This window comes from Chiloscyllium punctatum, chromosome 23, assembly GCF_047496795.1.
Source record: "Chiloscyllium punctatum isolate Juve2018m chromosome 23, sChiPun1.3, whole genome shotgun sequence".
Lineage (NCBI taxonomy): Eukaryota > Metazoa > Chordata > Chondrichthyes > Orectolobiformes > Hemiscylliidae > Chiloscyllium > Chiloscyllium punctatum.
In genome coordinates, this window is record NC_092761.1 from 39562558 (window position 1) to 39576690 (window position 14133).

The window sequence follows — 14133 nt, forward strand, 5'->3', positions numbered from 1 at the left end:
ACCTGTACCTGCCAGTTTCTCCTGTGCGAATGAGTTTAAGTATTGATCTGTACCTGCCAGTTTCTGCTGTGTGAATGAGTTTTATTATTGATCCATACCTGCCAGTTTCTCCTGTGAATGATTTTAGTTATTGACCTCTACCTGCCAGTCTCTGCTGTGTGAATGAGTTTAATTATTGATCTGTACCTGCCAGTTTCTGCTGTGTGAATGAGTTTAATTATTGATCTGTACCTGCCAGTTTCTGCAGTGAGAATGAGTTTAATTGTTGATCTGTACCTGCCAGCGTCTGCTGTGTGAATGAGTTTAGTTATTGATGTGTACCTGCCAGTTTCTGCTGTGTGAATGAGTTTAATTGTTGATCTGTACCTGCCAGTTTCTGCTGTGTGAATGAGTTTAATTGTTGATCTGTACCTGCCAGCGTCTGCTATGTGAATGTGGTTAGTTATTGATGTGTACCTGCCAGTTTCTGCTGTGTGAATGAGTTTAATTGTTGATCTGTATCTGCCAGCGTCTGCTGTGTGAATGAGTTTAATTATTCATCTGTACCTGCCAGTTTCTGCTGTGTGAATGAGTTTAATTATTGATCTGTACCTGCCAGTTTCTGCTGTGTGAATGAGTTAAATATTGATCCATACCTGCCAGTTTCTGCTGTCTGAATGAGTTTAATTATTGACCTGTACCTGCCATTTTGTACTGTGTGAATGAGTTTAATTATTGATCTGTACCTGCCAGTTTCAGCTATGTGTATGATTTTAATTCTTGATCCGTACCTGCCAGTTTCTGCTTTCTAAATGAGTTTAATGATTGATCTGGACCTGCCAGTTTTTGCTGTGTGAATGAGTTTAATTATTTTTCTGCACCTGCCAGTTTCTGTTGTGTGAATGAGTTTAGTTATTGACTTGTACCTGCCAGTGTCTGCTGTGTGAATGAGTTTAATTATTGACCTGTACCTGCCAGTTTCTGCTGTGTGAATGAGTTTAATTATTGATCTGTACCTGCCAGTGTCTGCTGTGTGAATGAGTTTAATTATTGACCTGTACCTGCCAGTTTCTGCTGTGTGAATGAGGTTAATTATTGATCCATACCTGCCAGTTCCTCCTGTGAATGAGTTTAATTATTGACCTGTACCTGCCAGTTTCTGCTTTGTGAATGAGTTTAATTATTGATCTGTACCTGCCAGTTTCTGCTGTGTGAATGAGGTTAATTATTGATCTGTACCTGGCAGTTTCTGCTGTGTGAATGAGTTTAATTATTGACCTGTACCTGCCAGTGTCTGCTGTGTGAATCAGTTTAATTATTGATCCGTACCTGCCAGTTTCTGCTGTGTCAATGAGTTTAATTATTGATCCATACATGCCAGTTTCTGCTGTGTGAATGAGTTTAATTATTGACCTGTACCTGCCAGTTTCTGCTGTGTGAATGAGTTTAATTATTGATCTGTACCTGTCAGTTTCTGCTGTGTGAATGAGGTTAATTATTGATCTGTACCTGCCAGTTTCTGCTGTGTGAATGAGTTTAGTTATTGTCCTGTACCTGCCTGTGTCTGCTGTGTGAATGAGTTTAATTATTGACCTGTACCTGCCAGTTTCTGCTGTGTGAATGAGGTTAATTATTGATCCATACCTGCCAGTTTCTCCTGTGAATGAGTTTAATTATTGATCTGGACCTGCCAGTTTCTGCTGTGTGAATGAGTTTAATCATTGACCTTTACCTGCCAGAGTCTGCTGTGTGAATGAGTTTAATTATTGATCTGTACCTGCCAGTTTCTGCTGTGTGAATGAGTTTAATTATTGATCCATACATGCCAGTTTCTCCTGTGCGAATGAGTTTCAGTATTGATCTGTACCTGCCAGTTTCTGCTGTGTGAATGAGTTTTATTATTGATCCATACCTGCCAGTTTCTCCTGTGAATGATTTTAGTTATTGACCTCTACCTGCCAGTCTCTGCTGTGTGAATGAGTTTAATTATTGATCTGTATTTGCCAGTTTCTGCTGTGTGAATGAGTTTAATTGTTGATCTGTACCTGCCAGTTTCTGCTGTGTGAATGAGTTTAATTGTTGATCTGTACCTGCCAGCGTCTGCTATGTGAATGTGGTTAGTTATTGATGTGTACCTGCCAGTTTCTGCTGTGTGAATGAGTTTAATTGTTGATCTGTATCTGCCAGCGTCTGCTGTGTGAATGAGTTTAATTATTCATCTGTACCTGCCAGTTTCTGCTGTGTGAATGAGTTTAATTATTGATCTGTACCTGCCAGTTTCTGCTGTGTGAATGAGTTAAATATTGATCCATACCTGCCAGTTTCTGCTGTCTGAATGAGTTTAATTATTGATCTGTACCTGCCAGTTTCTGCTGTGTGAATGAGTTTAATTATTGACCTGTACGTGCCAGTTTCTACTGTGTGAATGAGTTTAATTATTGATCTGTACCTGCCAGTTTCAGCTATGTGTAAGAGTTTAATTCTTGATCCATACCTGCCAGTTTCTGCTTTCTAAATGAGTTTAATTCTTGATCTGGACCTGCCAGTTTTTGCTGTGTGAATGAGTTTAATTATTTTTCAGCACCTGCCAGTTTCTGTTGTGTGAATGAGTTTAGTTATTGACTTGTACCTGCCAGTGTCTGCTGTGTGAATGAGTTTAATTATTGACCTGTACCTGCCAGTTTCTGCTGTGTGAATGAGTTTAATTATTGATCTGTACCTGCCAGTGTCTGCTGTGTGAATGAGTTTAATTATTGACCTGTACCTGCCAGTTTCTGCTGTGTGAATGAGGTTAATTATTGATCCATACCTGAAAGTTTCTCCTGTGAATGAGTTTAATTATTGATCTGTACCTGCCAGTTTCTGCTGTGTGAATGAGTTTAATTGTTGATCTGTACCTGCCAGTTTCTGCTGTGTGAATGAGTTTAATTGTTGATCTGTACCTGCCAGCGTCTGCTATGTGAATGTGGTTAGTTATTGATGTGTACCTGCCAGTTTCTGCTGTGTGAATGAGTTTAATTGTTGATCTGTATCTGCCAGCGTCTGCTGTGTGAATGAGTTTAATTATTGATCTGTACCTGCCAGTTTCTGCTGTGTGAATGAGTTTAATTATTGATCTGTACCTGCCAGTTTCTGCTGTGTGAATGAGTTAAATATTGATCCATACCTGCCAGTTTCTGCTGTCTGAATGAATTTAATTATTGATCTGTACCTGCCAGTTTCTGCTGTGTGAATGAGTTTAATTATTGACCTGTACGTGCCAGTTTCTACTGTGTGAATGAGTTTAATTATTGATCGGTACCTGCCAGTTTCAGCTATGTGTATGAGTTTAATTCTTGATCCATACCTGCCAGTTTCTGCTTTCTAAATGAGTTTAATTCTTGATCTGGACCTGCCAGTTTTTGCTGTGTGAATGAGTTTAATTATTTTTCTGCACCTGCCAGTTTCTGTTGTGTGAATGAGTTTAGTTATTGACTTGTACCTGCCAGTGTCTGCTATGTGAATGAGTTTAATTATTGACCTGTACCTGCCAGTTTCTGCTGTGTGAATGAGTTTAATTATTGATCTGTACCTGCCAGTTTCAGCTATGTGTATGAGTTTAATTCTTGATCCATACCTGCCAGTTTCTGCTGTGTGAATGAGTTTAATTGTTGATCTGTACCTGCCAGCGTCTGCTGTGTGAATGAGTTTAGTTATTGATGTGTACCTGCCAGTTTCTGCTGTGTGAATGAGTTTAATTGTTGATCTGTACCTGCCAGTTTCTGCTGTGTGAATGAGTTTAATTGTTGATCTGTACCTGCCAGCGTCTGCTATGTGAATGTGGTTAGTTATTGATGTGTACCTGCCAGTTTCTGCTGTGTGAATGAGTTTAATTGTTGATCTGTATCTGCCAGCGTCTGCTGTGTGAATGAGTTTAATTATTGATCTGTACCTGCCAGTTTCTGCTGTGTGAATGAGTTTAATTATTGATCTGTACCTGCCAGTTTCTGCTGTGTGAATGAGTTAAATATTGATCCATACCTGCCAGTTTCTGCTGTCTGAATGAGTTTAATTATTGATCCGTACCTGCCAGTTTCTGCTGTGTGAATGAGTTTAATTATTGACCTGTACGTGCCAGTTTCTACTGTGTGAATGAGTTTAATTATTGATCTGTACCTGCCAGTTTCAGCTATGTGTATGAGTTTAATTCTTGATCCATACCTGCCAGTTTCTGCTTTCTAAATGAGTTTAATTATTTTTCTGCACCTGCCAGTTTCTGTTGTGTGAATGAGTTTAATTATTGATCTGTACCTGCCAGTTTCTGCTGTGTGAATGAGTTTAATTATTGACCTGTACCTGCCAGTTTCTGCTGTGTGAATGAGTTTAATTATTGATCCATACCTGCCAGTTTCTGCTGTGTGAATGAGTTTAATCATTGACCTGTACCTGCCAGAGTCTGCTGTGTGAATGAGTTTTATTATTGATCCATACCTGCCAGTTTCTCCTGTGAATGATTTTAGTTATTGACCTCTACCTGCCTGTCTCTGCTGTGTGAATGAGTTTAATTATTGATCTGTACCTGCCAGTTTCTGCTGTGTGAATGAGTTTAATTATTGATCTGTACCTGCCAGTTTTTGCAGTGAGAATGAGTTTAATTGTTGATCTGTACCTGCCAGCGTCTGCTGTGTGTATGAGTTTAGTTATTGATGTGTACCTGCGAGTTTCTGCTGTGTGAATGAGTTTAATTATTGATCTGTACCTGCCAGTTTCTGCTGTGTGAATCAGTTTAATTGTTGATCTGTACCTGCTAGCGTCTGTTGTGTGAATGAGGTTAGTTATTGGTGTGTACCTGCCAGTTTCTGCTATGGGAATGAGTTTAATTGTTGATCTGTATCTGCCAGCGTCTGCTGTGTGAATGAGTTTAATTATTGATCTGTACCTGCCAGTTTCTGCTGTGTGAATGAGTTTTATTATTGATCTGTACCTGCCAGTTTCTGCTGTGTGAATGAGTTTAATTGTTGATCTGTACCTGCCAGTTTCTGCTGTGTGAATGAGTTTAATTATTGATCTGTACCTGCCAGTTTTTGCAGTGAGAATGAGTTTAATTGTTGATCTGTACCTGCCAGTTTCTGCTGTGTGAATGAGTTAAATATTGATCCATACCTGCCAGTTTCTGCTGTCTGAATGAGTTTAATTATTGATCTGTACCTGTCAGTTTCTGCTGTGTGAATGAGTTTAATTATTGACCTGTACGTGCCAGATTCTGCTGTGTGAATGAGTTTAATTATTGATCTGTACCTGCCAGTTTCAGCTATGTGTATGAGTTTAATTCTTGATCCATACCTGCCAGTTTCTGCTTTCTAAATGAGTTTAATTATTGATCTGTACCTGCCAGTTTCTGCTGTTTGAATGAGTTTAATTATTTTTCTGTACCTGCCAGTTTCTGCTGTGTGAATGAGGTTAATTATTGATCTGTACCTGGCAGTTTCTGCTGTGTGAATGAGTTTAATTATTGACCTGTACCTGCCAGTGTCTGCTGTGTGAATCAGTTTAATTATTGATCCGTACCTGCCAGTTTCTGCTGTGTGAATGAGTTTAATTATTGATCCATACATGCCAGTTTCTGCTGTGTGAATGATTTTAGTTATTGACCTGTACCTGCCAGTGTCTGCTGTGTGAATGAGTTTAATTATTGACCTGTACCTGCCAGTTTCTGCTGTGTGAATGAGTTTAATTATTGATCTGTACCTGACAGTTTCTGCTGTGTGAATGAGGTTAATTATTGATCTGTACCTGCCAGTTTCTGCTGTGTGAATGAGTTTAGTTATTGTCCTGTACCCGCCTGTGTCTGCTGTGTGAATGAGTTTAATTATTGACCTGTACCTGCCAGTTTCTGCTGTGTGAATGAGGTTAATTATTGATCCATACCTGCCAGTTTCTCCTGTGAATGAGTTTAATTATTGATCTGGACCTGCCAGTTTCTGCTGTGTGAATGAGTTTAATCATTGACCTTTACCTGCCAGAGTCTGCTGTGTGAATGAGTTTAATTATTGATCTGTACCTGCCAGTTTCTGCTGTGTGAATGAGTTTAATTATTGATCCATACATGCCAGTTTCTCCTGTGCGAATGAGTTTAAGTATTGATCTGTACCTGCCAGTTTCTGCTGTGTGAATGAGTTTAATTATTGATCCATACCTGCCAGTTTCTCCTGTGAATGATTTTAGTTATTGACCTCTACCTGCCAGTCTCTGCTGTGTGAATGAGTTTAATTATTGATCTGTACCTGCCAGTTTCTGCTGTGTGAATGAGTTTAATTATTGATCTGTACCTGCCAGTTTCTGCAGTGAGAATGAGTTTAATTGTTGATCTGTACCTGCCAGCGTCTGCTGTGTGAATGAGTTTAGTTATTGATGTGTACCTGCCAGTTTCTGCTGTGTGAATGAGTTTAATTGTTGATCTGTACCTGCCAGTTTCTGCTGTGTGAATGAGTTTAATTGTTGATCTGTACCTGCCAGCGTCTGCTATGTGAATGTGGTTAGTTATTGATGTGTACCTGCCAGTTTCTGCTGTGTGAATGAGTTTAATTGTTGATCTGTATCTGCCAGTTTCTGCTGTGTGAATGAGGTTAATTATTGATCCATACCTGCCAGTTTCTCCTGTGAATGAGTTTAATTATTGATCTGGACCTGCCAGTTTCTGCTGTGTGAATGAGTTTAATCATTGACCTTTACCTGCCAGAGTCTGCTGTGTGAATGAGTTTAATTATTGATCTGTACCTGCCAGTTTCTGCTGTGTGAATGAGTTTAATTATTGATCCATACATGCCAGTTTCTCCTGTGCGAATGAGTTTAAGTATTGATCTGTACCTGCCAGTTTCTGCTGTGTGAATGAGTTTAATTATTGATCCATACCTGCCAGTTTCTCCTGTGAATGATTTTAGTTATTGACCTCTACCTGCCAGTCTCTGCTGTGTGAATGAGTTTAATTATTGATCTGTACCTGCCAGTTTCTGCTGTGTGAATGAGTTTAATTATTGATCTGTACCTGCCAGTTTCTGCAGTGAGAATGAGTTTAATTGTTGATCTGTACCTGCCAGCGTCTGCTGTGTGAATGAGTTAAATATTGATCCATACCTGCCAGTTTCTGCTGTCTGAATGAGTTTAATTATTGACCTGTACGTGCCAGTTTCTACTGTGTGAATGAGTTTAATTATTGATCTGTACCTGCCAGTTTCAGCTATGTGTATGAGTTTAATTCTTGATCCATACCTGCCAGTTTCTGCTTTCTAAATGAGTTTAATTATTGATCTGGACCTGCCAGTTTTTGCTGTGTAAATGAGTTTAATTATTTTTCTGCACCTGCCAGTTTCTGTTGTGTGAATGAGTTTAATTATTGATCTGTACCTGCCAGTTTCTGCTGTGTGAATGAGTTTAGTTATTGATCTGTACCTGTCAGCGTCTGCTGTGTGAAGGAGTTTAATTATTGATCTGTACCTGCCAGTTTCTGCTGTGTGAATGAGTTTAATTGTTGATCTGTACCTGCTAGCGTCTGTTGTGTGAATGAGGTTAGTTATTGGTGTGTACCTGCCAGTTTCTGCTATGGGAATGAGTTTAATTGTTGATCTGTATCTGCCAGCGTCTGCTGTGTGAATGAGTTTAATTATTGATCTGTACCTGCCAGTTTCTGCTGTGTGAATGAGTTTAATTATTGATCCATACCTGCCAGTTTCTGCTGTGTGAATGAGTTTAATCATTGACCTGTACCTGCCAGAGTCTGCTGTGTGAATGAGTTTTATTATTGATCCATACCTGCCAGTTTCTCCTGTGAATGATTTTAGTTATTGACCTCTACCTGCCAGTCTCTGCTGTGTGAATGAGTTTAATTATTGATCTGTACCTGCCAGTTTCTGCTGTGTGAATGAGTTTAATTATTGATCTGTACCTGCCAGTTTTTGCAGTGAGAATGAGTTTAATTGTTGATCTGTACCTGCCAGTTTCTGCTGTGTGAATGAGTTAAATATTGATCCATACCTGCCAGTTTCTGCTGTCTGAATGAGTTTAATTATTGATCTGTACCTGCCAGTTTCTGCTGTGTGAATGAGTTTAATTATTGACCTGTACGTGCCAGATTCTGCTGTGTGAATGAGTTTAATTATTGATCTGTACCTGCCAGTTTCAGCTATGTGTATGAGTTTAATTCTTGATCCATACCTGCCAGTTTCTGCTTTCTAAATGAGTTTAATTATTGATCTGTACCTGCCAGTTTCTGCTGTTTGAATGAGTTTAATTATTTTTCTGTACCTGCCAGTTTCTGCTGTGTGAATGAGGTTAATTATTGATCTGTACCTGGCAGTTTCTGCTGTGTGAATGAGTTTAATTATTGACCTGTACCTGCCAGTGTCTGCTGTGTGAATCAGTTTAATTATTGATCCGTACCTGCCAGTTTCTGCTGTGTGAATGAGTTTAATTATTGATCCATACATGCCAGTTTCTGCTGTGTGAATGATTTTAGTTATTGACCTGTACCTGCCAGTGTCTGCTGTGTGAATGAGTTTAATTATTGACCTGTACCTGCCAGTTTCTGCTGTGTGAATGAGTTTAATTATTGATCTGTACCTGTCAGTTTCTGCTGTGTGAATGAGGTTAATTATTGATCTGTACCTGCCAGTTTCTGCTGTGTGAATGAGTTTAGTTATTGTCCTGTACCCGCCTGTGTCTGCTGTGTGAATGAGTTTAATTATTGACCTGTACCTGCCAGTTTCTGCTGTGTGATTGAGGTTAATTATTGATCCATACCTGCCAGTTTCTCCTGTGAATGAGTTTAATTATTGATCTGGACCTGCCAGTTTCTGCTGTGTGAATGAGTTTAATCATTGACCTTTACCTGCCAGAGTCTGCTGTGCGAATGAGTTCAAGTATTGATCTGTACCTGCCAGTTTCTGCTGTGTGAATGAGTTTTATTATTGATCCATACCTGCCAGTTTCTCCTGTGAATGATTTTAGTTATTGACCTCGACCTGCCAGTCTCTGCTGTGTGAATGAGTTTAATTATTGGTCTGTACCTGCCAGTTTCTGCTGTGTGAATGAGTTTTATTATTGATCCATACCTGCCAGTTTCTCCTGTGAATGATTTTAGTTATTGACCTCTACCTGCCAGTCTCTGCTGTGTGAATGAGTTTAGTTATTGATGTGTACCTGCCAGTTTCTGCTGTGTGAATGAGTTTAATTGTTGATCTGTACCTGCCAGTTTCTGCTGTGTGAATGAGTTTAATTGTTGATCTGTACCTGCCAGCGTCTGCTATGTGAATGTGGTTAGTTATTGATGTGTACCTGCCAGTTTCTGCTGTGTGAATGAGTTTAATTATTGATCTGTACCTGCCAGTTTCTGCTGTGTGAATGAGTTTAATTATTGATCTGTACCTGCCAGTTTCTGCTGTGTGAATGAGTTAAATATTGATCCATACCTGCCAGTTTCTGCTGTCTGAATGAGTTTAATTATTGATCTGTACCTGCCAGTTTCTGCTGTGTGAATGAGTTTAATTATTGACCTGTACGTGCCAGTTTCTACTGTGTGAATGAGTTTAATTATTGATCTGTACCTGCCAGTTTCAGCTATGTGTATGAGTTTAATTCTTGATCCATACCTGCCAGTTTCTGCTTTCTAAATGAGTTTAATTATTCATCTGGACCTGCCAGTTTTTGCTGTGTGAATGAGTTTAATTATTTTTCTGCACCTGCCAGTTTCTGTTGTGTGAATGAGTTTAATTATTGATCTGTACCTGCCAGTTTCTGCTGTGTGAATGAGTTTAATTATTGACCTGTACGTGCCAGTTTCTGCTGTGTGAATGAGGTTAATTCTTGATCTGTACCTGCCAGTTTCTGCTGTGTGAATGAGTTTAGTTATTGTCCTGTACCCGCCTGTGTCTGCTGTGTGAATGAGTTTAAGTATTGACCTGTACCTGCCAGTTTCTGCTGTGTGAATGAGGTTAATTATTGATCCATACCTGCCAGTTTCTCCTGTGAATGAGTTTAATTATTGATCTGGACCTGCCAGTTTCTGCTGTGTGAATGAGTTTAATCATTGACCTTTACCTGCCAGAGTCTGCTGTGTGAATGAGTTTAATTATTGATCTGTACCTGCCAGTTTCTGCTGTGTGAATGAGTTTAATTATTGATCCATACATGCCAGTTTCTCCTGTGCGAATGAGTTTAAGTATTGATCTGTACCTGCCAGTTTCTGCTGTGTGAATGAGTTTAATTATTGATCCATACCTGCCAGTTTCTCCTGTGAATGATTTTAGTTATTGACCTCTACCTGCCAGTCTCTGCTGTGTGAATGAGTTTAATTATTGATCTGTACCTGCCAGTTTCTGCTGTGTGAATGAGTTTAATTATTGATCTGTACCTGCCAGTTTCTGCAGTGAGAATGAGTTTAATTGTTGATCTGTACCTGCCAGCGTCTGCTGTGTGAATGAGTTTAGTTATTGATGTGTACCTGCCAGTTTCTGCTGTGTGAATGAGTTTAATTGTTGATCTGTACCTGCCAGTTTCTGCTGTGTGAATGAGTTTAATTGTTGATCTGTACCTGCCAGCGTCTGCTATGTGAATGTGGTTAGTTATTGATGTGTACCTGCCAGTTTCTGCTGTGTGAATGAGTTTAATTGTTGATCTGTATCTGCCAGTTTCTGCTGTGTGAATGAGGTTAATTATTGATCCATACCTGCCAGTTTCTCCTGTGAATGAGTTTAATTATTGATCTGGACCTGCCAGTTTCTGCTGTGTGAATGAGTTTAATCATTGACCTTTACCTGCCAGAGTCTGCTGTGTGAATGAGTTTAATTATTGATCTGTACCTGCCAGTTTCTGCTGTGTGAATGAGTTTAATTATTGATCCATACATGCCAGTTTCTCCTGTGCGAATGAGTTTAATTATTGATCTGTACCTGCCAGTTTCTGCTGTGTGAATGAGTTTAATTATTGATCCATACCTGCCAGTTTCTCCTGTGAATGATTTTAGTTATTGACCTCTACCTGCCAGTCTCTGCTGTGTGAATGAGTTTAATTATTGATCTGTACCTGCCAGTTTCTGCTGTGTGAATGAGTTTAATTATTGATCTGTACCTGCCAGTTTCTGCAGTGAGAATGAGTTTAATTGTTGATCTGTACCTGCCAGCGTCTGCTGTGTGAATGAGTTAAATATTGATCCATACCTGCCAGTTTCTGCTGTCTGAATGAGTTTAATTATTGACCTGTACGTGCCAGTTTCTACTGTGTGAATGAGTTTAATTATTGATCTGTACCTGCCAGTTTCAGCTATGTGTATGAGTTTAATTCTTGATCCATACCTGCCAGTTTCTGCTTTCTAAATGAGTTTAATTATTGATCTGGACCTGCCAGTTTTTGCTGTGTGAATGAGTTTAATTATTTTTCTGCACCTGCCAGTTTCTGTTGTGTGAATGAGTTTAATTATTGATCTGTACCTGCCAGTTTCTGCTGTGTGAATGAGTTTAATTATTGACCTGTACGTGCCAGTTTCTGCTGTGTGAATGAGTTTAATTATTGATCTGTACCTGCCAGTTTCAGCTATGTGTATGAGTTTAATTCTTGATCCATACCTGCCAGTTTCTGCTTTCTAAATGAGTTTAATTATTGATCTGGACCTGCCAGTTTTTGCTGTGTGAATGAGTTTAATTATTTTTCTGCACCTGCCAGTTTCTGTTGTGTGAATGAGTTTAGTTATTGACTTGTACCTGCCAGTGTCTGCTGTGTTAATGAGTTTAATTATTGACCTGTACCTGCCAGTTTCTGCTGTGTGAATGAGTTTAATTATTGATCTGTACCTGCCAGTGTCTGCTGTGTGAATGAGTTTAATTATTGACCTGTACCTGCCAGTTTCTGCTGTGTGAATGAGGTTAATTATTGATCCATACCTGCCTCTTTCTCCTGTGAATGAGTTTAATTATTGATCTGTACCTGCCAGTTTCTGCTGTGTGAATGAGTTTAGTTATTGACCTGTACCTGCCTTTGTCTGTTGTGTGAATGAGTTTAATTATTGATCTGTACCTGCCAGTTTCTGCTGTGTGAATGAGGTTAATTATTGATCTGTACCTGGCAGTGTCTGCTGTGTGAATGAGTTTAGTTATTGACCTGTACCTGCCAGTGTCTGCTGTGTGAATGAGTTTAATTATTGACCACTACCTGCCAGTTTCTGCTGTGTGAATGAGTTTAATTGTTGATCTGTACCTGCCAGCGTCTGTTGTGTGAATGAGGTTAGTTATTGGTGTGTACCTGCCAGTTTCTGCTATGGGAATGAGTTTAATTGTTGATCTGTATCTGCCAGCGTCTGCTGTGTGAATGAGTTTAATTATTGATCTGTACCTGCCAGTTTCTGCTGTGTGAATGAGTTTAATTATTGATCCATACCTGCCAGTTTCTGCTGTGTGAATGAGTTTAATCATTGACCTGTACCTGCCAGAGTCTGCTGTGTGAATGAGTTTTATTATTGATCCATACCTGCCAGTTTCTCCTGTGAATGATTTTAGTTATTGACCTCTACCTGCCAGTCTCTGCTGTGTGAATGAGTTTAATTATTGATCTGTACCTGCCAGTTTCTGCAGTGTGAATGAGTTTAATTATTGATCTGTACCTGCCAGTTTTTGCAGTGAGAATGAGTTTAATTGTTGATCTGTACCTGCCAGTTTCTGCTGTGTGAATGAGTTAAATATTGATCCATACCTGCCAGTTTCTGCTGTCTGAATGAGTTTAATTATTGACCTGTACGTGCCAGTTTCTGCTGTGTGAATGAGTTTAATTATTGATCTGTACCTGCCAGTTTCAGCTATGTGTATGAGTTTAATTCTTGATCCATACCTGCCAGTTTCTGCTTTCTAAATGAGTTTAATTATTGATCTGTACCTGCCAGTTTCTGCTGTTTGAATGAGTTTAATTATTTTTCTGTACCTGCCAGTTTCTGTTGTGTGAATGAGTTTAATTATTGACCTGTACGTGCCAGTTTCTGCTGTGTGAATGAGTTTATTTTTTGATCTGTACCTGCCAGTGTCTGCTGTGTGAAAGAGTTTAATTATTGACCTGTACCTGCCAGTGTCTGCTTTGTGAATGAGTTTAATTATTGATCCATACCTGCCAGTTTCGGCTGTGTGAATGAGTTTAATTATTCATCCATACCTGCCAGTGTCTGCTGTGAAAATGAGTTTAATTATTGACCTGTACCTGCCAGTGTCTGCTGTGAAAATGAGTTTAATTATTGATCTGTACCTGCCAGTTTCTGCTGTGTGAATGAGTTTAATTATTGATCTGTACCTGCCAGTTACTGCTGTGTGAATCAGTTTAATTATTCATCCATACCTGCCAGTTTCTGCTGTGTGAATGAGTTTAATTATTGACCTGTACCTGCCAGTGTCTGCTGTGAAAATGAGTTTAATTATTGATCTGTACCTGCCAGTTTCTGCTGTGAATGAGTTCAATTATTCATCCATACCTGCCAGTTTCTGCTGTGTGAATGAGTTTAATTATTGACCTGTACCTGCCAGTGTCTGCTGTGAAAATGAGTTTAATTATTGATCTGTACCTGCCAGTCTCTGCTGTGTGAATGAGTTTAATAATTGATCTGTACCTGCCAGTTTCTGCTGTGTGAATGAGTTTAATTATTGATCTGTATCTTCCAGTGTCTGCTGTGTGAATGAGTTTAATTATTGCACTGTACCTGCCAGTGTCTGCTGTGTGAATGAGTTTAATTGTTGATCTGTACCTGCCAGTTTCTGCTGTGTGAATGAGTTTAATTATTGATCTGTACCTGCCAGTGTCTGCTGTGTGAATGAGTTTAATTGTTGATCTGTACCTGCCAGTTTCTGCTGTGTGAATGAGTTTAATTATTGATCTGTACCTGCCAGTGTCTGCTGTGTGAATGAGTTTAATTATTGCCCTGTACCTGCCAGTGTCTGCTGTGTGAATGAGTTTAATTGTTGATCTGTACCTGCCAGTTTCTGCTGTGTGAATGAGTTTAATTATTGACCTGTACCTGCCAGTTTCTGCTGTGTGAATGAGTTTAATTATTGATCCATACCTGCCAGTTTCTGCTGTGTGAATGAGTTCAATTATTGACCTGTACCTGCCAGTTTCTGCTGTGTAATTCAGTTTAATTATTTTTCTGTATCT